Here is a 24,303-nt window from a genome sequence, read left to right as displayed (position 1 = left end):
TGATTTTTGGGATTATGACTGAATTCTCCTCCAGTCCTGAAAAGCCAATATGTGCAGCTAATTAAATGAAATGGACAATTGTAATAAGCAACTTTCTGGTCCCAGATTGTTTTATAATAATGATGATGATGATGATGATGAAGCACTATATAGCATATTAGAATTTTCAAAGTGGTCCATGTAATCCTTACAAAAACCTGTAGTGTAGACATATTATTATACCCATATGGCAGAGGGGGTTGCTTAGGCTGTGTGGGAGAGTGGCTTGCCTAAGACCACCTGTTCAGCTTGTGGATGAGGCAAATTTTAAACCAGGGACTTCTCTGCTCAAGCTTAGTGCCAGCCCTTGTCAGCTCCGCTGTTGGAAAGGCAGTTTTCATGTTCGCTCATCATAGTCACTGATCAGCATAAGGCACTGGAACTCCTATTGCTCTTTACCAGTTTTCAGGAAGCTGAGAAAAACAGGAAACTTCTAGAGAGCAGCGCTTAGTCACAGGCTGTTCTTCATGAAAAGGCTCTCAAGGAAGCTGACCTAGGCTGGTCTCTTCAGTATCCTGGCTGTGGTGGGACACTGACTCACTTTGGAAGAGTCGACTCAGGTTTCCAAGCATGATCTCTTCAGGAAAAAATGCTTCCAGGGGACAGTTACATGCTTGCTTGAGCTGCTGTATATTTTGTTCCATCCTCTTTTGGGGGGGCAGGAGGGATCCTAGGAATTCAGTAGAGTTTCTGAATTTTGCAGTTCACTGTATAACTCTTAATTGGACAAATGTAGGGTCCTTTAAGATTTAAAAACCTCCCCTGTATGTCCTGTATGGCATCCTGAGAAACATATTGGGAGGGAGGGGGAGAGAAACCATACTTGCCAACTGTACCACTGTCCCATACCATCACTTCTGAGGAAAGCACATATGGTAGATCTCATTGATGATCAGATCTCAGTTCAATTGGGTAAACTTGACCTGAAAGGGAGATCAAGGGACCTTTACCAAGCAAGGTCAGCCCAGTGGTTACCCAGAGTCAGAACCTCTAGATGTAGGGATATGGATGGCTGTTCCTGCGTGATCCTCTGGATGGCTGCCTCCTCTGTGATTGTCATGGGGAGAAGTATACAGACCGAGATTATGATTCAGAATAGGATCTTGCAGTCCTCTGATCTATCGCTAAGTCCATCACTCTTCAGTCTATTCCCCCCCTGCTGCTGTTCTGTATTGTTTTCTTTTAAAAGCATGAGCACTCCCATCTCTTCTTCATTGCATTTTTAGTGCTGTTCAGATGACCGAATACACTTTAAGCACAGAGAAATGGAAGAGGCCAAGGTGCATTTTAATAGCTCTGGTGCAGGTGTACAGGGCTGCTAATGAAGCTTTAATGGTACCTGAATGATTTTGTAGTGCAGAGGGGAAGGGACAAGAGCCAAATTATGCTTCTTGTGTCTGGCGCAAGAGTTCCCTTGCATATCTCTGAACCACAAGCCTGCACAACGTGGGACACGTCATGTCAAACTTAATCCTCTAGACATGGGCTGCCAAATATTTGTCAAATTGCACTGTTTTTGCAGTCTCATCCTGGAAGCAAAAAGTACATTTATCATGCCTTTGGTGGGCTGCCAAACACAGATGGTGGGTTGACACTTGTCCTACAAAAAGGGAGAATGTCCTTCCTGAGCAGCTTTTGGCAACAACTAAATGTCATTCTCAGTAGCCACCACTAGAGGACTCAGTTATTTTAGACAGCGCTCCCCCCCCCCCTGATATTTCAATGGAAAGATGCAAAGATAGGGAAGTTTCTACAGATTTCAACTGGGCTTGTGACAACAGAGGCGGACCAAACATTCTAGAAAGTCTTTCACCATTCATTAGTAGACCAGAGGACCTAGCTACAGAGACCTAAAGTGTCAGCCCGGCATGCAGCTACGGACCTTCTGGGCCAGTAGACGGAGAGGCTGATCCATGACAGCTTTAAAGCTGTGTAGCAATGGCAGAGAGCCTGCAAATGCTTTGTAACCCTGTTAGAGAGCAGTCTAAAAATTCTTATTTGCTTGGTTGCTCTCTGTGTAATAATGCTCTGATAGAAGGGGGCTTTTGCAAGGCAGCTTTTTGAGGCATAGAAATCACACAGCATGGGCAATTCTAGTGCATCAGTTCCACCAAATAAATTCTCTGCCTTGGAGGTGGTCACAGATTGTGGCAGCCTAGGTTGCAAAGCACCAGAACCAGAAGGCAGCTGTTGTTGGAGGAGTAGGATGCCTATTTTGTTATTTGTTCAAAAGAAAGAAAGAAATAGGTTATGCCACAGGGACAGCAGGCTGGTGGGAAGTTTTACTTTTAAGCCTTCTTTCTTGGAAAGTTAGGAAATCCAGATTGTTTGGAGTGGGGGAACTGTGAATGGATTTTACCATTGTAAATCTGGCTTCCCTGAGGCAATGGCTGGTAGCTTTTTCTTCCACTGAGCCCACCTCTGGACTTTTTTGAAATCCCACTTTCAAAAGAGATTCTGATTTTCAATGCGAGGGTCCTGAGTAATTTAACTCTCCTTGACATTCAATGGCCACATTTTTTAAAAGCTCTGCTGGGTACTTGTGAAATTTTGTCTCCATGAGAACAAATCAGCATGTGCAGCCTTCAGAGGCTGGAAACAGCCATATCCATGAAACTGCAAGCAGAGATCAGACAAAAGAAATCCCAGAGATTGGTGTGAAGGAACATGACACTGTTACATTGCTGAAGCTTAAATCTTTGACTGGTCAGCGCCACAGTGGAAGACGCCCTGAATGCCCCATGTGAATCCCAGAAGGAAGAACGGGATGTAAGTGTAATAAATCATTCCATCCTGAGGAATGTGTGGCTTAGTTTTCATATAAGGTTGTAAATTGTTACTCATTTACTGCAGTTGTTACTCATTACCTTCCCTCAAGACAGTGTTTTTGTTTGTTTGTTTGTGGGGTTGGGTTTTTTTTTTTGGGGGGGGGGGTTGCACATTTTCCCAGCACCCAAACCACAATGTCTTGTTACTGGGAAATTATAACCTATGACCCAGCTAGCCTTCCATTGTTCTTACCACTGTTCTCCTCATTCTAAGGAGGAGCTCACAGTACTGGAGGCTACTACCCTCTATCGGCTTCTCACTGTTGCCTGTAACCAGAGCAACTAACGCGAATACATTTGCTCCAGTGGGGCAAATGACAGCTCCTTGGGACATTTGAGAACAGGAAAATATTGTGGGGAGAAGGCTTAAACTCCTGCTCTCACACCACAGTCTCAGCCCAGTATGGGGTAGTGGTTAGAGCACTGGACTAGGATCTAGAAGACTTGGGATAGAATCCCCACTATGCCATGGAGGTTTGCTGGGTGACCTTTGGCCTGTTACTCACAGGATAGCTGTGAGAATAAAATGGAGGAGAGGAGAATGTTGTAAGCTGCTCTAGGTCCCCATTGGGGAGAAGGGCGTAGTATAAATTAAATAAGTAAATACAATAACATTTGAATGGAGCCCAAGGGCATTTTTAAAAATGGTGGGTGCTCTAGACATGGAATTCCTAGCAGTCCGCCCCTCCCCCTGTTTAACTGATTGCATGTACAGTGAAGACAACTGATTCTGACTGGCGTCTGGGGAAAGTGAAACTGAGAATTTGTCTCTATCTCTCTCCCCCCCAAATCTCCAACAAGCCCTGTGGTCCAGGGGCTACAAGGAAAAAAACATCCTTGTTTGCCCCCTCTGGAAGGGCTGCTTTATTTCCAGTAGTCAAGAGCTACATTTGTCTCTATCCACACACATACACAGCACTGGCTGCAGGCCAGAGAATGCAAGCAAAATGTAGGCCCCTGTGCCTAGCAGGTGTAGCACCAAAAGAACAAATAGCTGGTATAGTGTAGTAGTTAAAGGGTTAGACTAGTGCTGGGGAGATCTTGGTACACCTTGGACCAATTCTTCTGTTTCAGCCTAACCCATTGTTTTAGGAATAAAATGGAGGGTGGAAGAACTATGATCAGCACCCCAAGTTCCTTGCGGGCTGGTTAAGATAAAATGTAGTTGTAGACAAGCAGATAGGTGCCAATGCCATGCCCTTGTAGTGGATCAAGAACTCTCTGCAAGGAAGTGAGCTAACAATGAGGGCTGGTTAAGATAAAATGATATGTAGTAGACAAGTAGATAGGTGCCAATGCCATGCCCTTGTGCAGGATCAAAAACTCTCTGCAAGGAAGTGAGCTAACAATGTGATTGGCACAAGCAGTTTGGAAAGCCAGATCTATACACATAAATCTTGGGTGGTGGCAAGATCTGTATAACTCTATGACTGGAAAAATCAGTTGGCTCACTGTCCCTTCCCTTTGGCCTTCAGTTCAAAACCTGCTAGAACAATGGACACATCCAAAGAATACTACTGGATGTTTCAACGTGGATTAGTTATAGCAACTTCATTGACAAATGAGCATTTGGGAGGACGATTAATTAATATCCAAGTGCATATCCCTACCAATTAATTGCATCATCATTCGTGTAGCCAATAAATAAAGAATGTTTGGTAAGAAACATTCTCTTCCATGTCAGGTTAGCCTTTCCTTCTCTTTGTGTTAATATTTGTTTCTAATGTTGAAAAATGTGATCAGAAAACTAGCAAAATCCTGAGGTACACAGGTTATTGTCCCTGTTCACTTCTCTGCTAAGCACCAATTGTGGGAAAATAGCAAAAGCTTGATTTTTCTCATCTTCAAGCCACCTTGTTGCTAAATAGGATACCATGTCAATTTCCTTGTGGCTCTGTTAGATTTCCTATCTAACAGGGTATTTTTCAGCCACACTGGAGTGGGAATTGCATGACTTCCTGGCAAATAAATGGCTTTGTATTATTGAATGCCTGGCTGGGTCTGTATTAAAAAATGGGATTCTCCAGATACATGCCAGACACAGGCTTGGGGCCATCAGTATTTCCTTTTGGGTGTTGGCAATGTTTATTTTTCTTTTCTGATGTATTGGTAAGATTCCCCAGCTCAACAAAGAAGCATAAGGTTATCAGGGAACTCTAAACCAAGCCTGTTGTGACTAGGCAGCAGAATGGATAAGAGCTCTAGGGACGACCTGTTCCAAGTCCAATTTTCCTCCATCCCTGTGAAGAGCTGTACAAATAAGTAGGTTCTAACAGATTTATTGCATTCCATGTAGTGCTGGGTCCACCTTCTCAGGCTGGATATAGGAAGGAAGTGACTCAGTTGCTCTATAATAGCTTTCACAGTGGATAGACGACTGAAGCTTAAGCTTCACTCTTAAGGTTACAGTACCAATGTGTTACGATTGCCCCTTGGATTGCAGACCAGCCCATCCAGTCTCAGAGGCTTGTTTTGCCTCCAGTGCAAAACAAATACGTTTACTTAGAGATCATAGCTTTCTACACTCGTGGAAGGAAGTGGGATTGTGTGTGCTGTCCACACTCCTAGTCTCCATGCATGCAATTATGTCTGTGGGTAGAGAGATTACAAATATACAACCATATCCATGTATTGGTTCTGTCTGGGGAGAGGGGCTCACCTGCCCCCACTTGATGGCTGCTTCTGAGTGGGAGAAAAGATTGTGGCAAAGAGGACTTCTGAGGCCACGCCACCTTGACAGCTGAGCAGCAGGTGAAAAAGGAGGTAGGTAAACCCTTGTCTACAGTAGAGAGAGGCTCAGAGTTCTCATTAAAACAGGATTTCACATAAGAGGCCAGAAGTCCTGAGAGTGCCTGTACCACATGCTACACTCTCTTTAAAAGAGTCAGGGAAGAGGCTGAAGCAGACACAACCGACTGAGTGCTCCGGACAGTGCAGGACCAGGGTCACCAAAAGGAGATGGCAAAGCCCCTTCCTTTTTGGTCTTAGGACATGGGGCAAGTGAGGACCAGATGGATGCAGCCAGGAGGGGCCCTACCCCCCAAAGTTTTTTTCATGAGATCAGGAAAGATGAAATGGCAGGTTCATGATTGTGCATCCCTATGCACATAGTGTTGTACGCACACTGGCTTGGATCAGACTTTACACAAAACTGTGGTTTAGTTTAACTGTGGATGTTGGATTGTCTACATGTGGGTGACTCCATTAGCTATGGTTAATTAGGCTCTGATGCCAAAATCTGCGGTTGGTTCACATTGTTATTCTTTACTATGGTTTCGTATAATGTATGAATGCAGACATTCTGGCTTAATCCTGGCTTGTTTCATGCCAGTGCCTTAGCAGATCCCCAGTTGCAGAGATGCTGGGCCAGAGTACAGGGAATGAAATCAGCAGTTGTTGAGAGAAACCAAGATTTGAGTGACTGCCTGAGAGCCATCTCCTGGCTTGACAAACTAACCATAGTTAAAATAAGCCATACTGAGGTATGTGTGCCTGTGTATGCATGCAAAGTTCCAAGGCTCTATAGAGTAAGCGACGGTTACATCCTCACTCTGCTCAGTTTCTACTGACAATGTCTCACAAAGAGATGGAACCCAGGGATTTAATTTAAACAGATACGATTGCTGTATGTGTAGAGCAAGTGCTTTCAACCCTCATTGAAGACGCTTGAAGTATTAGATATAATTTAAACCCTTCATTTTCAGTGTTTTGTATAAAGCAGTGTTGGGTTTTTCACCATGTTTGGGGAAACTATATTAGTGAATACAGCAATTGTGGTGTGGAGGAAATCAAATATGTTTTATTGGAGAAAGATTCCCAAGTTGTGTCTTAGTTGGTTTCCCTAAACTCCCAATGTATAATTGCATTTCCTTCTTTCTATATTGGAATCAGGAGCAGTCTATTGCTGCTGGTAGATATAAAGTATATCTCATGGGACAAACACCAGAGAGGAAAAATGATTGCAAAAATAAAGGGTTACAGACTCATGTATTTTACTGAGTGGGAGGAAACCAAGGCCCAGATTGGTCTCCTACTACTTGCATGCTGTAACAGAACTTGTTTAATATTGCTTGTGTGCTCACTGCAAAGCAAATCACTTTCAGTGCAATCCTAAACAGAGCTGCATCCTTCCAAATCCATCAAAGTCAATAGGCTTAGAAGGGTGTAAGACTATTTAGCATTGTACTACAGATTAGTTAACAGTGCCAGACTATACTGTCTGCATTTTGTTTGCATAATGTTGAAATTAATAGGTTTGTAAAGATCCTTAAGGCCTTACCCTATGATCCACTGCCTCAACAAATCAATGTCCATACAAGGAATTGTAAGCATAATGCTGAAATCTGTTTGCTTCGCACCATTTTCACAAGCCAGTTGAGGATTTTCATACAGGAAAAAAGGTGAATTAATACTAATAGTAATTTAAGAAAGACTGAGCAGCCTGGCCTGGAGGAAGGCACAGAAACAAGATTGGGAGAAGGAAACAAAGAGTGGAGATAGGGCATGATAGTAGAGATTAGGGATGGGCACGAACCCACGAACAAACCCTGATTCAAGCATGAACCAGGCCAGTTTGTGATTCCCAGGGGTTTGTCATTCCCATGGAGGTTTGTGAGGTTCAGAGAGGGTTTGTATGGGCTCTGAAGGCATTTAAATGCTGTTGGAACCCACCACTGGCCCTGTGGCATGACCCAAGTGATCTCTGAAGGCATTTAATGTGGGCTCTGAAGGCCTATAAGAGCCTTTGGAGCTTGTTCTTGGAGCTCGGTTGGCCTGGCTTGACCCAGAGGTGGGCTCCGAAGGCATTTAAATGCCTTTGGAGCTCACTTCTGAGTGGGCCAAACTCCTCACAGCACGAACCACAAACCGATTCATGCAGTGAAGGAGTTTATTGGAGGTTCAGGGTTCGAGGTTCATGAAAACCCTGAACCTCCTGTGAACCTCCATTTTCCTGGTTCATGCCCATCCCTAGTAGAGATGTAACTGTACATGGAAGGATAGATGTAGCTGTTAGGTGATCTATGGGAAAGGTCCCTGGAGTCCTAGTTCTCCATGAAACATGAAGGGAGTATAAGAAAAATGCATACACACAGAACTCTTTGAGTTGTTCCAAATCACTTATTTGGACTTCACTGGATCATATGTTTATTGTGACCCTCTGCTTCTTCCTAATCTTGTAATGCTTGACTCTAGCAAACAGGCCTGGCTCTCTTAGACCAGGAAGAAAAAAAGTTCCCCCTATGTCCTGCTCTCATTAACTAATAATAACTGGCCAGGGCCTATGAATGGCACCTCACAGTACTTTTATGTTAAGACAATCAGACCGTCATATTGATTTAGTTACACCCTTCCCAATTGCTAAGCCCAGTTTCTCTCATGGAGTTATCTGTGCACCTGCTATCAATAGCAGAAGGTTGGTGTGAAGCTGAAAACACCACCGTAATAGGGTGGACCTGTCATATCACCAAGTCTGCTGGTGTTGAGACAGTGGCACACACCATCCGCCATCATAGCAGTGCATATCTTTAACATCACAGCGTTAGACAGGAATCTCTTGAGGGCAGGAGCTGTCTTTCATAGTATATTTATGCAGCACCTCATACCAGCAAGGTCTCACCATACAAGCAACATCTGGTAAAGAGGAAAGAAAATTAGACTTCACTGCAAGATGCTGAGCCTTTCAGAGCTGAGTGAAGTTTAAGGCCCTTGTCATACCATCCCAACGTCTGGCCCTCCTTGTCTGCATCTTGCCTAACTTTTAATTGTAGCTACTGTCACATGAAACTCACAGCAGCTGCTTTTTCTTCCCTGTTAGCATGGCTAGGGTAGAGAGGGTTGGGGAGGGGGGAATGACAGAAACATCCTTAGCAAAGAAGCAAGAATCACTGTTCAGAATAAAGAAAAGAAGACAGCTGGTTTCATCTAAACAGAGAGCTTATTAAAGCACCTTGAATTACTCAGTGATCTGCCACTGCTCCAAAATCAAAAAGGAGGGCTGAGGAGTACTGAGTTGGAAAACGAGTCTCTTTCTCAGGCAGAAATTGGCATTCAGTGGCTGCTGGAGAGGTCATATTATCCTCTTTTGGCAGGGTTCCTCTCCACTCTTCTGCTTCTTGGGAGAAGAACCTAGGGGAGCCCCTCCACTCAGGGCTCCATAACATGCTATTGTCCTTGATCTGATCACCAGGCACCAGGCTTCCAAGGTGGAAGTGCTCCCACCTGCCTCCACTTCAGCTGAAAACAAAGTGGCAAAATGGCTGTTTGAAGAGCCACAAGACAGATTCAAATCATGCAATGAAAGAAGAGCATTATTTCATCACTCAATGAGACATGTCACTTAACAGGATGTCTCTGCTTGCAGTTAATAGCAGATTGTTGACATCTTTTTTTTCCTATTCAGAATCCCCATCCCATAACAAAACCATTTCATGTGTTAGTTTGGTCAGTCTTTGGGGATTTGAACCAAAGCCATACGACTTCTGTTTTATACGCTATAGAATATCTGCCACACAGGGAGATTATCTACTAATCTGTATGTTAGCTTCTTCTCATATTCTTATTTTACTAGATTGTTTTGTTACTTTAATATGGCAACCATTCACAACAAAGTTAAATGGTTAGTAGCGTCATACTGTACTGTTCAAATTAAAAGGAACAACCAAATTCTTCTTGTTCATTTTAACATTCTAGTCAAACATATCTGAGTGTTTATATTGTGCCTTTTTTACTCCTCTGGTTGATGCTACACTGTTCTTTCCTCCCAGAGAATATTAAGAACCTGATCATTGATGGACAGGGAGAGTTTGCATTTCTGTTGATTTTGCTCGGTGCTTACTGTTCACATGTGCCGAAGATAATCCCACACCTGGAACAGAATTATTTATCCTGTAACTAGAAAGAATCTTCCAGAGACTGTGTCTGTGCTGGCATTTGCTGTTGCTCATTCCTAATAATATCAATGCTGGCGGCAGAATGAAATCTATAGCTGCACAGTCGGGGATTCAGAATTTTAGAACCTAATTTAAACAAATGTACAATTTCCTGGTTTACTTAGGTAACAGCGCTGTGGCTTCTGTGTAGCCACCATGGGGAGCATTCAGGATAACAAACGCCACTCTCTTTTAAAGGGCTGGCATGGCCATGGGCTTCTGTTGTTTTAATAGGGTGCCTGGGGAGCCATTTAATTTGGTGCTGGGTGGGTTTATCTGCTGCCGGTAGTTTTTCTAGCATGCAGCTGGGAGAAAGCAAGTATTCTCTTGGTCCTGTTTTCGTAACACACTAGCAGCTAGTGTGCTGAACTTTGGCACTGGAGCCTTAAATTCAATTCATTTGAAGTCAGTTTTTGATATAGATTCTTTCTGTGACCTTGGGCAAGGTTACTTTATGCTGGGTGTCTCTTCACTTCCTTTTCTCCCCTATGCTTCAGAGTAGCCAAGGGCATCTATGTCTGAAACAGTAAGGGTCTCAGGATCAATTCTTGCGTTCATTTTAGATGGGTACAGTTATCCTATGGGGCCTATGTGACTTCAGTAGCACATCACAGACCATTAACAGAAAACAACTAATGTGAAAAAACTGAAAACCTTACTAGGTCAGAGGAAATACTGGGCTGTATCCAGACAAAATATTCTATGAGAGGACTGGAAACATCCTACCTTTCCGTTCTCACTGCGGCTCACTGCTTTCCATGAAAGGCTGTTCCTGGGGAGGGGGAGGGCCCCCTGCAGAATGACATGGAGGGGATGACATCAGTAGAAATGGTCAGCTGAGTCTGGCCAATTGAGACTGGATCCAACCAGCTAGTTTTACGTGTTTTAAATTATTTCGCTTTTTATCACATAAAAGCTTACTATGTGAAACTGAAGTGGTACAGCTCCTGCCTGTGCTTGAGTGTTTCCCATTTTAATGGCATATTTTACTGTACTATTTATGGTAACAAAGTATTTCAGTTTCAATATGGAAAAAAACCCTTGTCAGATGCTCTAAGGAAAGATAATGAATGTTCATGGGAGGGGGATTTCAACTCTTCCCCCCACGTCACCTGGTAAACATCCTATTAAGCCTCCAGTAAGTGTGCAGAATATTTGTGTTTTCTCTAGATTGCTGTCAACCCTGGAAATTTGAGATGCGGGTTTTTTCAGGACTCCCAGGCCCCGGTCACACGGGAGGTTTAGGGCCAGAAGACGGACGGATTGGGGCGCAGCAAACGGGCGTGATCAAACCGCAACATCTGGGAAGCAGCGCGCACCCGTCCCCAATCCGGCCCTTCAGGCCGAAAATGCGCAGCAAAAAAGAACCTGCTAAAGAGCAGGACTTACCTAAAACGCCGCAGCAAGTGCGGCCATTGGATCACCGGCGCGGCCGTCTGCAGGAACAATTGAGGCTCCCAGCTGAACTGCGCATGTGCACACATGCGCAGCCGGCAGCCTCGCGCTCCCTTCCGTGGCTTTCTCCCTGGCATCTGATCGTGCTGGGGAGCAGCTGCGCGGCGGCTCACAGGATCTGTGTGATCCTGTTGCCATGTGTCTCTTTTGGTGCGGCTTTCAAAAGCCGCACTTTGCCCGCATCAATTTCCCCCCGTGTGGCAGGGGCCCCAATTGTGCAAAGACAGCCCTACACAGAGAGTCTACATTCAAATAGGCTTTTGACCGAATATCTGTAAGTCAGAGGTATAACTTGCCACTATGATCCCGTGGTCCTCCCCATCCCCCCACACATTTGTTTATCCTCTTGAGCATGCCTGACAAGGAGGAGTCCTACACTGAATCAAATCAGTGGTCCATCTGTCTCAGTAGTGTCTACTCTGGCATTGGCTTTCCAAGTTTTCCAAAAATTCAAGGAAGCTGTCTCACAAAAACTGGATCCCAAAAAGATATACTCCACTAGAATCAATAATGGAATGCAAATGAAGTAGTCAGATGTTGATAATATGTGTAGGTCCAGTATAGAGGGTTGTCATGTAAAACTAATTATTCAGTGAAGAACAAACTGAGTGATGACTTCCAGATCTAATTGTTATTTTGCAGGAATCAAATTAACCAGGGATTTTCTTAGGGACAGTCTGTGACTTTGTACTTCAATTACTCTGAACAATCTTGTGGATTAGGTCCTTGTGTATGATAAACATCTGGCTGCTGTTATTATGCATCTTATTTAAATACTTAATTCCACTATTATCACCAAGATTTCAGGTAGAAGTGTTGACCCCATGACCCCCACACACACAACAGCAGATGTCCAACAAGGGCCACTTTGCATTCAAAACATGGGTTGGATCCAGTTGGAAAGCTCACAGAGTGGATCTTTCTGCACCTTCTTCCTGCAGCCTATCTTGAAAATCTGCTCTGGGAGTAGGGCTGCCAGCCAAGCACTGACAACCAGCGGAAGACTCTGGAAGGTGGGGACAATGAAATTGGTGTTATGCCATCACTGCAATGTCACTTCCACCTCAAACTGGCATTTTACCGTAGAGCTTTGGATGGTTTCTAGAGCATCACCTGAATGTAGTGATGTCACTGCTAGGTTTGTGCTGGGAGTGACATCACAGCATTGGGGCAGCACCCCCTCCAATTTTGTTCCCATTGTTCCACTGAGCAGTAGCAGGAGCAATGAGGCTACCTTGCTGAGATGGAGGAGAAGATGATTAAACCCAATTCCTCCTCCATTTCATCCCTTCATTCTGTGGTGCTTTTTCCCCATGAAGGTCCTTGCAGGTCAAGCAACAGGCTGCTGTGGGAAGGAGAAAGTGTCCACTCCACCAGGATTTTCCACTGGACCATCTTCTCCTCCTTCCATCCCCTCCCTGAGCCAGAATAATCTGTGCCCACTAGGCAAGATCAGAGCATGTTACCATTTGATTCAGAAAGAAGGCTGCCTCATGGCACAAACATAGGTGGTCCAAGGAATAAGTAGGATATTGAAGAACTGATTTCTCCTGGGCTTAGCAGTTTTGCTCTAATGCCCCGGAGCATGTGTAAAGTGACCACTGAATATCCACACCAAATGAATTCTTATCCATGGGCTTCCATTTAAGAAGACTGGTCTTCTGAATCAAGGCTTCTTTGTGCTATAGTACCTGCATTTAAGGTGTGCTTGTCAAACTCAGCCTATGCAAATCCTAGCATAACCAGAAGGGGACCAACTGGGAGGAGAAGATTCAGGAGGTGAGTTCTGGAGATGCTGTGTTGATCATAAAATGTAATCCAATGATGATTCAAACTACAGGAGAAGAGCCCTAAGGAATGACATTGCAAATGCGAGACAAAACAGGCAATCAGCTTACATTTGGTAGGGGATTCTACCACATGGTTTCTTGCTCATCTATGTCACTACAAATGTTGTGTCAATCTTTTTCTTCCATGTATTCCTGTATGTGGCAAAGACTACCCTGCATGGTGTTAAATAGAGAAATGACCCCAATATCTCTGAAGTTATGTTTTTTCATATATGAATATGGTTGGGAGGAGGAGTAAACATGATTGATTTTAATTTGTAAAGTGAACCTTTTGGGGGAATTGCTTTCCTCCATTTCTTTTTCTACTCAGGAGGCCGGATACTTGTATTTGCAAGTATGCATGTGTGTGGCTACACAAAAGAAGCACCATCAAAAACAACAACAACAATGACCCCGGTCACACGTAAGGATTAGCCCCGCAGGAGGGACAGATCAGGGGCGCATCAAGCGGGTGCGATCATACCGCAACATCTGGGAAATGGCGCACACCCATCCCCGATCCGTCCCTTCCAGCCGAAAACCCGCCGCAAAAAGGTAGCACCAAAAGAGTACTACCTACCTGTTGATGCGCAGCATGGGCCGGCGTCTGATCGCCGATGCGCCCATCTCCCTGCAGCATACGGAGGCCCTGTAGAACTGCGCATGCGTGCACATGCACAGCGGGCTCGCCTCGCTCACCAATCTGTGGCTTCCCTCGGCTTCTGATCATGCCGGGGAGCAACTGCGCGGCGGCTTGGGGGATCTGTCTGATCCCGCCGTTGCGCTTCTCTTTTGATGCGGCTCAAAAAAGCCGCACTTCAGCCGCAACTTTTCCCCCAGTGTGACCGGGGCCTAAGCATCTAAATTAAACTCAGTGTGGGCTTGTTTTAATCTCCTATCAAACTATATACATTTGTAAATAAAGAACTAAGAAGTAGGGACAAAAAGCTGCAGTAGTTCATGAGACAGCAGGATCAGCAGAAGTAACATCTTCACACTGCAGCAGAATGTATCCATAACTAAGGGCTGGATCCAGACTAAATTTTCTGCCTCCCCCTCCACCAACCGCAGCTCACTGATATCCAGTAGAGTCTGTAGCTGGAAGGGAGAATCGTTTGAAACGGTCTATTTAGTCTGGATCCAACCCTATGGGCAGAGAAACAGTAACCATGGAATACTGCAGAGCCAGCCATTTATTGCATGCACTTAAGCACATGAACAAAACAAGCAAACTCACCAACCTTTCCCATATGATAACCTGGTGGTTTATATTCAACCTTTGTCTGACAGGGAAAATGTCTTATAACCCCTCAAATGCTTTTTGCTGCCATCAGGAGAGGAGAGAGCCAGAGTTCTCTGTGACTAAGTTGCATCCTGTCTCCTCACTGTCATTATCTGAGAAGAATAGAAAGAACAGCAGAAGCAGCTGTAGCAGCCAGGGGTAGGGAGAAGCTGAGAACGGACCCATTTGGGTTACAAACAAAAGCAAAGCTGCCATCATTTCATCATTGGTTCCTCACTCCCTCAACCAATTAAGATCATATTTTCAGCACAGGACAGATTCTCTTCTCTCCAACAGCACAACTCTGCCACTTCACTAAACAAAGTTATTCGAGTGTTTCAGTGGCAACAGTTTTGCCTATTATGGTTATGTTATATATTATGTTATGGTTCTCAATCTTAAACCACTTCGCAAACCAATCAAGCTGAAAAAATAGGGTATGATCAAGACAGACAGACCTATACATACATGGAAGTAGTGGTGTTGGTTTCCATAAGTGCAGGAACGCCTTCCCGTTTGCTGGTTACTTGTTCCTCACCCACTCGATAATGTCAAAGCAAGATTCATTACTGGCAAGCAAGGGACAGGGGGATGCTCTGTTTCACCCTACTGACCACAGTAATACCTCATCATCCTGTCAGAAATTCCCTAGAATTCCATATATTGTAGCAAGGGTCATCAAAAGGGCAGGGCTTACAAGCCTCAATGGCTTCAAGAAAAAAAATCTAAGAGCAATGCTGTTTAAGCAGTCTCATCCCATCCCTCCTTTTTATTAAATCACATCATCTGCTCCCATTTATCTTGGCTTGTTCATGGCTCAAAAAGATATAAAGGGTGTAGCTGGTGAGAGGATAGGTGGCATGTAGGAAAGCTTAGACCAGAGGCAAGGCATATGACAGACACAGGAAAGTGGCTAACAGAAGGGGTAGTGCAAGGCAAAGATATGAAAAAATAAGCAAACGAAAAAGCAAGGGCAGCAATACAGGCACAGCCAAGAACAGCAGACACAAGATGATGACTAATTTGCTAATAGCCTGTCTCAGAGCATTAGGAATACAATATATTAATTTGTCTGAGTTAAATGTAAGCCTATGTAAAGTCTCTGCCTACATCTTCTAAGGTGTTTCCATGACTAAATGACCAGGAGTCACTGGCTGAGGTTTGCCAACAATCCCAGATGTTAGTAAATCATCCTAAGGTGCAGTGTCCTGCAAAAACAAGCCTGCTCTTCATTCCACCCTATGTTCTGCACTGGGGAAAACAATACCCTAGGTATGTAACAGCCCTCAATGGAAAAACTATCCCAACTTAATTCCTCATTCATTAACCCTGTTAGATCTCTAAATTCATTCATTTATTTATAGCCATTATGCCCTGTGTTTCTCCCCAATGGGGACTTAGGGCAGCTCATATCGTTCTCCTCTCCTCCATTTGTATACTAACCTACCTCTCAGGGTTGATGTGAGGCTGTGTGTGTGCGACCAGCTCAAGGCCAACCATTAAGTATCCAGGGCAAAGCAGGAATTCAGAACCGGGGCTCCTAGATCCTAGTTTGATGCTCTAATCACTACACGACACTGGTCTGAAGCAACTACTGATATTTAATGAGACTCTGCTGCTCAGTTAAGTGAGTTGGATCCAACCAGGTTTGCTGCAGGTGAAAAATGGAAGAAGGGTCCCCTTTCACCACCACAAAGGCTATGCTGGGGATCACGTGACCTGCGTAGATAAAAGCCATTTATGACAGGGGCTTTATTAAGGAGGAAAATTGGCCTTAAGGAGCAAAAAAGCTGGCTGGATCCAAGTGTTTAGGTTGTAGTAAGCTACTAATGCAAAGCTTCTTTAGGGTGGTTTTATCCCAGCAGTCAAGCTGGAGTAACCAGACTGTCAATGAGGCCTTGGGCACCAGCATCAGGACTCTGAAACAGCTGCAGGGTTGTCATATTGCCTCTTCCTGTTTCCTTTTACAATGGCAGCTAGGGTTGCCAAGTCTGGGTTGGGAAATACCTGGAGACTTTGGGGGTGGATCCAGGAGAGGGTGGGATTTGGGGAGGGGAGGGGCCTCTGCAGGGTACAATGCCAAAGAGTCCACCCTTCAAAGCAGCCCTTTTCTCCAGGGGAACTGGTCTCTGTCAGCTGGAGATCAGTGGTAAAAGCGGGAGATCCCCAGGCCCCACCTGGAGGCTGGCAACCCTAATGGCAGCTGGGAACAATGAAATCAGGTACAAATTAGTCCAATGTGACTTTTACTGAAAGCCAGCAGGTCGGGAATCAGGAGTGATTCCTGGCACATCTTAGTGTTGAATAAGTCAAGGGAATGAAGGGGAATGAGCACATAAAGTAATTGACAACAAGGTGGGACAAAGGTGTGGGGGAATCTCAGATATGCAGTAGAACATGTATCTTGTTTGACAGCAGTATGCAATGGTCATTTATTCCGCTCTGTCAAGGCAGCCATGATCACAGAATTCAGACATGGTGGCAGAATGCAAAACGCACCCATCTCCTTGTCCTCTGCATGGCCATCTCCTTTTATGAAGGCTAGAAGAAGAGGTAAAAACAGACATAGTTCACTAGAGCTACCACTTCTATCAAACCTGGTGGGCATGATCCAACCCAACATAAGTTCTTTGAGGTCCCATTGATTTTGATGTGAGGGTGTTACACAAACACATAACCTCATTCTTCTGTTGAAAGCAACAAGAGGGAAAGTGCTTGTCTTTCACTAGAATTTGTGCCCCATTTGTTTATTTTCAGAGAAATGCAGACTATAAATAACATAAATAAATTAATGTTTTAATTAATTTAACTGAAAGCTGGCTTAAAGTTTACCCTTTGCTAGAATAGAAGCTGAGTAATAAAAGCAAGTGGGGAAGGAGGGAATAGGATATGAGGTCAGCAGCCTTCCCTCCTTTTCCACTTCTTGGCAAGATGACAAGTTCAGCATCTAGAGGCACACCTGCATATCTGAGAATGTTCATGCTAGCACAGATATTTGTGAATGGTTAAGGCCTGCACAGAAACAGTAATTAGTGGAGGTACGTTACATAACTAGAACCCCTTCAGCACACCTCCGGGGTCCAGAATATGATGGCCCACCCCTTTTCCCCATACTTAGCCTTATGCTCTGGGTATAAGGCTGTGTGAATACATTCATGCAAATATGAGAAATAGCTAGGAGGGCCAAGTACAGTATTGTGATAATTGCTTCCTGCAGAATTCAGAGAGAGGAGGGGAGTGGGTCAAAGGAGGAAAGCTGGAGGGAAAGAATAAAACCCAGCTGTGAAAAGGCATTTCCCTGATAACAAACATAATCACATGAATTATGGACTTAATTCTCACTTATTGTCCTAGTTTCAGATATTGTTTATACAACAAGTGTACCGGATGAGCTTTCTCTCTTTCCCCACCCCACATCTCTCCCTTGCACATGTCAGCTTGTCAGGGGAGGGATGAGGAAGCAGAATCTGCTCATGAGGATAACTCTGGGCAAATTATAAGCTGTGACAGCATTTTACTCTAGACAATGTAGTTTGGAAGAATAATGATTCTCAACTCAAGGGACTCTCACCCCAGTTTTGCCACTGACTCACTAAATAACTCTGAACTAGTCACTTCCCTTCTTTGTGACTGAACTTCCATTGTATACAAGGAACACTATATCACAGGAGGATGGTCAGGCAACAAGAAATTAAATTCCTTTTGAGAGTCATACACAAAACATTATCTGTTACTAGGGCTGAACCCCTAGCACATGCCACAGCCGAAAGTAAAATGCTTTGTCTAGAATCAGATAAGTACACAGATTATCATGATTTGCCTAGGATACAGGGAAAATGTATAATGTAGCACTGAGGAAATTTATTGAGAAAATGAGGGAGAGCATTCACTGCAGTAGCATTTCCTGAGACCCCAGACAATGTGGAGATGGAAAGACTTCCATGATTCGGGGTGATTACTCTATCTTTCTGAGCTGCAGGTTCCCATCCAAACACATTATCTGCCTTGATACTTAAGGTTATAATCTCAGCCTTGCGATCTGTGTATATACAACATTTAGCACAGTGGGGAATTAAAGTAAACAATAATTTGAAGAAAGGAGCAACTAGCTCCATGAACTCTAGCCCAACAGTAATTATATATGCCACATCATGCCCATTGAGATTCTCTAAACTTCATCTGAGAAACCAAACAATTTCAGCCTTGGTTCCTTCCCATGCATAACATTCTCTCAGAACCATCTGGAAAATACTCAAACTCAATCCAAACTATTCTGGAAAGAAGGACGGCATGATTTTGAAGTGTACCTTGCATGGGGGCACACCTCTGAAAGATAGATACTAGTTCAGGTTAGAATAATCTGGAATGTTTTATTTTCACAAACAATCTGTTAATTTATATTGCAAAGCTGGCTAGTAAACTATTTTCCCCCTAGAAAAGGCTACTTATAAACATGGAAACACACCTAGAGACAGCAGAAGCAATTCTTTTTTCCTCACACAGCTACAAACCTGCCCACCAGCCACATTCTTCTTACTGTATAAATTGAGATGGTGTTCACTGAACCAGGGCCTTCTCTATTTTATTTATTTACTTCCCTCCTTCCTTTACACTCTGCCTTTCTCCACAATGGGGATCCAAAGGGGCTTCCATCATTCTCATCTCTTTAGGGATGGCAACCTCCAGGTGGGACCTGGGGATCCCCTGGAATTACAGCTCATCTCCAGACAGCTCTTCCCTTGAAGAAAATCCCTGAGATAATTCCCCTGAAGAAAATGGGTACTTTGGAGGGTGGACTGTATGGCATTGTACCATACTGAGGTCCCTGACCTCCCCAGGCGCCACCCTCATATCTCCAGGAATTTCCCAAATTAGAGCTGGCAACCCTCCAACTCCCTGCCAGTGGCCAGGGAAGACCTGGCAACCCTACCTGCCCTCCATGGCTACCCAGCAAGCTTCCATGGCAGGGTGGGGATTTGAACCTGGGTATCGCAGATCCTAGCTTGACACTCTTATCAGTAGACCACACTGGTGCCAAGTTTGTTCAGGTTTAGACATTAGGTGAAGACATTTCTGTTTTCTTAGGCTTTTGCAAGTGCATTGCTCTGTGATTGCTTTTTAGTTTCTGCTTTGGGTTTCTGCCTTTTTATGACATTGTTAATGGATTTTATTTTTATTTTTTTATCTGTACATTTAAACTTCTGTACATGGCCTTGAGATTTTTAAAAATGAGAATCTGGGTGAAAATCTATTTAAAATAAATATATGACATATATGTGTAAAACGCCACACTCACTTAGGAATATGATGAGGGTGTTCTTAAGTAACAGAACATAGATTTATTCAGAATAAACAAAGAAAGAAGCACAAAGCCTACTAGAGTTCTTCATTGCAGCTTGCCTAGCTGGTCTGCCCCAAAACAATTGTAAAGCTTGGTCTGAAACTACTCCAGATATTGGTACTTTGGGATCATCATCATCATCATCAAATTTATATCAGACCATTCCGAAAATAGGCTTAGGGTGGGTAACAACAAAGTGCATAAACAATTAAAACCAATAAGTAATTCTTAAAACAGGTATAACCCATTAGACAATTAAAAGATGGTGTATTGAGTGTAGCAATTCAGACCCCCTCTAAGCCAAGTGATGGTACCAGAGCCATATCACATTCATATACTACTAAGCTCTACATAGGGCAAATAGTCAGGGAAACGTCTATGCAGGGAGGCCAACTAATTGGGTGTCTACTGCCTCAACTCGTTTTACAGGCCTTGTGGAAGAGCTTCATTTTACAGGCCTTGCGGAACTGTAATAGATCCCGCAAGGCCTTGATCTCAAGTGGGAGCATGTTCCACCAGAGAGTTGAAGCTAAGTGGACATCTTTCGGGCCAGGGACAACCAGTAGATGCTGATCAGTAGAGTGCAGGTCCCAGTGTGTTCAGGGCTTTAAAGGTTAATACCAACCCCTTGAAATGGATCTGGTACTCAATTGGCAGTCAGTGAAATTTGTGGCACACTGTCTGAATATGTGCCCACATAGGCGTCGGAGTCAGCAGGCAAGTTCCCACATTTTGCACCAGCTGGAGTTTCCAAGTCAAGTTCAAGGGTAAGCCTGCATACAGTGAGTTACAGTAATCTAGCCTGGAAGTGGCCATCGCTTGGGTCACTGTAGTGAGATCCTGGGCAAAGAGATATGAGGCCAATTGCCTGACCTGCCAAAGATGATAAAAGGCAGACCTGGCAATGGCAGTGTCCTGGGCCTCCATAGAGTGAGGCATTCAGGATCACACCAAGGCTCCTAGCCCTCAGCACAGGCACCAACTGCACCCCATCAAGGGCCGGGAGTCTAATGCCGAAACCTACACCACCCTGGCTCAGGCACAGGAGCTCCATCTTTGATGGATTCAGTTTCAGCCAATTCTGTTGTAACCATCCAACCGTGGTATCTAATGCCCTGCCCAGATCTTCTGGGGCACAGTCCGGCCCACTATCCATCAACAGATAAAGCTGGGTGTCATTAGCATACTGATGACAACCCAGCCCATACATCCGTGCTAGCTGGGCAAGGGGGTGCATATAGATGATGGATAGCATTGGTGAGAGGATTGCCCCCTGCAGAACACCACATTCAAATGGATACCACTGGGAGACCCTCTCACCAGTGCACCCTCTGTCCACGACAAAAAAGAAAGAAGGAAAACCATTGTAAAGCAGTCCCCTTAACTCCTATGTCGGTGAGGCGGTGGGTCAACAGATCGTAATCGACTGTGTCAAACGCTGCTGTCAGATCTAAAAGCAACAGCAGTGCTGACCCACCCCGATCCAGCTGTCTCTGGAGGTCATCCATGAGGGCAACCAATGCCATCTCTGTCCTATGACCAGGGCAAAAACTGGACTGGAATGGATCCAGGACAGATGCTTCATCTAGGAAAGCCTGAAGTTGCTCGGCCACTGCCCTCTCAATCACCTACCTGGGTGGTAGTTGGACAAAACCACAGGGTCTAAAGATGGTTTCTTCAGGAATGGATGTACCACTGCCTCCTTCAACCCCACTTGGAAGGTCCTCATTGAAAGGGACAAGTTGATGATCTCCTCCAGGGGGTCCGCACACCATCAACCAGGACAGGCACAGGTCAAGGGGGCAAATGGTGGGCCTAACAGCTGCCAGGATCCTGTCAATATCTTCCACAGGGAGTCAGTTGAAATGGTCCAAAAGAGGACCATAAAACATGTAATGGCCTCTGACTGTTACAGTGAAATTCAAGACAATTGTCATTATTAGATTAACAAAGATAAAGATGAAAGCACAGCATTTAATACACGTTTGGTTCCACATGTACATTTTGACTGGTCACTTTGAAACTCTAACATGCCATATATGTGTAGTTACATGGAAAAACTCATAACACCTGGCTCAACCCAGATTTCATTGGTTCTCCAAGAACCATAATGAGTTGTGATGAAAAAGCAATTCAAATGTAGTTTAAAATCATTGAAACATAAAGGTCCTGGTCACACTGGCCAGAGAATGCGGGGGGGGGGAGGCGTGGCTTTTCGCTCCGCCACACTTGTGACCCGGCCGAACGTGATCAGACGTGACGGCAGGGAATCGGGGGTAGCATTTTGTTGGCACACGTTTCTGGCACACTTCATGCGGCGCTGGAGCGATCAGATGGAGGATGTCCATCTGTGGCCCGTCGCAAGCAGATAATACTGGTGTTTCTGCAGTAGCTTTGAACTACGGATCTTCGACGGGATGCGATGGCTTGCCAACAGGTGCGCGACGCTTGCCAGATGTGCTGGTGTGATCGCGCCTGTTAAATCCGCCCGGCATCCATGAGTATCTCGCGGCAACTTCTGTGTATGATCGGAGCCAAAGACAACTATTCAGAACAGGTATAAATCTCTGCAAGACAAGAATACAGAATGTACTGTTCAGATGTAAAGGATACTGTGCAGTGGACATGTTATATGTAATATATATCTCTGTTATGTCTCAACTGTAAATTTGTAAGACATCATTATGAGCTTCTACCCTTTAAACTCACTAAGCACTGATATGTCAGAAATGCAAAAACAGCAGAGCTGGTAGAGATTTGTAAACGTTAAGATTTACAGTGGTATGTTTGTCCTCACTGTCTCTAAGCACAGTCAACAGAGCTTGACAGTGAAATGCACAAACCACTTAAGCCAGAGGATAATACCTTTTATTAAGAACTAGATAAATCATCAAAAAGTACCGAACAAGCTTTTGAGTTCACTAGAATTCTTCAGGCTGAATGCAATCACACACACACCCAAAAAAAAGGAGAAAGAGAGAAAATGCTGTAACTGAGCATGATGAAAACCTTCCAGTTTCTGGTTTGCAACAGTCTTAAAACAGAGTGGTATTATGCAGCCTGCACTGGAAGCAATAGTTGTTATCCTTTTCAAGCTGGTTTGTTCTTGCAGATGATGCATTGCAATCCTATACACAGTTACTTGGGATCTATTTTTTTTTATTTTTTTTTATTGTATGGCAGAGTTACACACAGGAAGAATATAATAATATAAAATATGTAACCCAGTTGATACAATGGGTATACAGACAGATTGGGCAATCCCCCTAAATAGTAATATCTAGATTTTCAAACAGTCGCAGCTGGGGAGTGTTCAAAGAGCTCTGTCACGTCTCTTTGGAAAGTATGATGTTCACATTCCTGTGACAGATGGAAAATAGTTTGACAGGCTGCACCACAGTCGCATTTGGATCCTGCTATTTTGCCTCATTTAAACAACAGGTCTGCACAACTGCTGAAGCCTGTTCGTATTCCATTAACTGTCTTCCATATATTACATGGCAAGTCAAATCCTGAGGGCCTCTCATTGGTGTTTATCCAGTATGGATATCTGGTGGAAGTGATTGCATCCATGTTCACAACCATTCATTCCCTAGAATGAATTTTTGTGATTGCAGGATATGTGCAGATCTTATTGCTGGGTGTTGAGATCTTAGTCTGGATCAGTGTTCCCTCTAAGATGAGGTAGTGTGAACCGACTCACAGTTTTTTAGCCTCCGGCTCACACATTTTTGTCTTAGCTCAGGAGGGATGGCTCCAGAGCAAACTAATGTATGCAGGAGCCAAATTGCTCGCCAGTAGCTCACAAAGTTGAATTTGTTGCTCACAAGACTCCAGAGTGTAGAGGGAGCATTGGTCTGGATAGGCCTGCATCAGCTGTGTCTTTGTGGATGGGCAACTCTCCGATTTCATATTCCATATTCATCTTTCCATATTCATGAAGAAGAGCATCTTGTCTTCAGAGATGCAGTGGAGCAATGTGGCACAACATGGGTAGCCAATATGTCGGAGTGGGTTTAATACATTTGCTGATGGTTCTCGTTGTATTGAGTTGCACATCAAGCTTGTGGACATGGGGACTGTTGAGCCACACTGAAGCACCATATTCCACAGTACTATACACCAACTCTAAAGCTGTGCATCGAAGTGCTGTAGCAGATACACCCCAAGTTGTACCACAAATTTTGGAGAATGTTGTTTTGCATGCCTGTTTCCACTGCTACATTGGAAAGATGGTGTTTATAGCTCAAGGTTCTGTCCAGAGTATGCCAGGGTACTTAAGTGTAATGGTTGTGTGTAGGTCAGGTGCCATTAAGGTAGACATTCAGTTCACGGTTGCCAAGATTGTTATTGAGATGGAAACAGGAGCATTCTGTTTTTCCTGGACTTGGGACAAGCCACCATTTACGGTAGTAGTCAGCCAAAATTTCGAGGTCCCTGGTCAGTATTTATTTATTTGTGTCTTACTGCAATTGTCATGTCATCGGCGTAAGCAAACTTTCTGGATAGTGTCTCGGGAACATCAGAAATGTAGAGCTGTATAAATTGAAAATAACCTATACTTGGAAATCCGTTCCATTGAACTCACTGGGCCCTGCTT

Source organism: Gekko japonicus, unplaced genomic scaffold, assembly GCF_001447785.1.
Source record: "Gekko japonicus isolate JY-2015 unplaced genomic scaffold, Gekko_japonicus_V1.1 scaffold322, whole genome shotgun sequence".
Taxonomy (NCBI): Eukaryota; Metazoa; Chordata; class Lepidosauria; order Squamata; family Gekkonidae; genus Gekko; species Gekko japonicus.
This window is presented reverse-complemented; position numbering follows the sequence as displayed.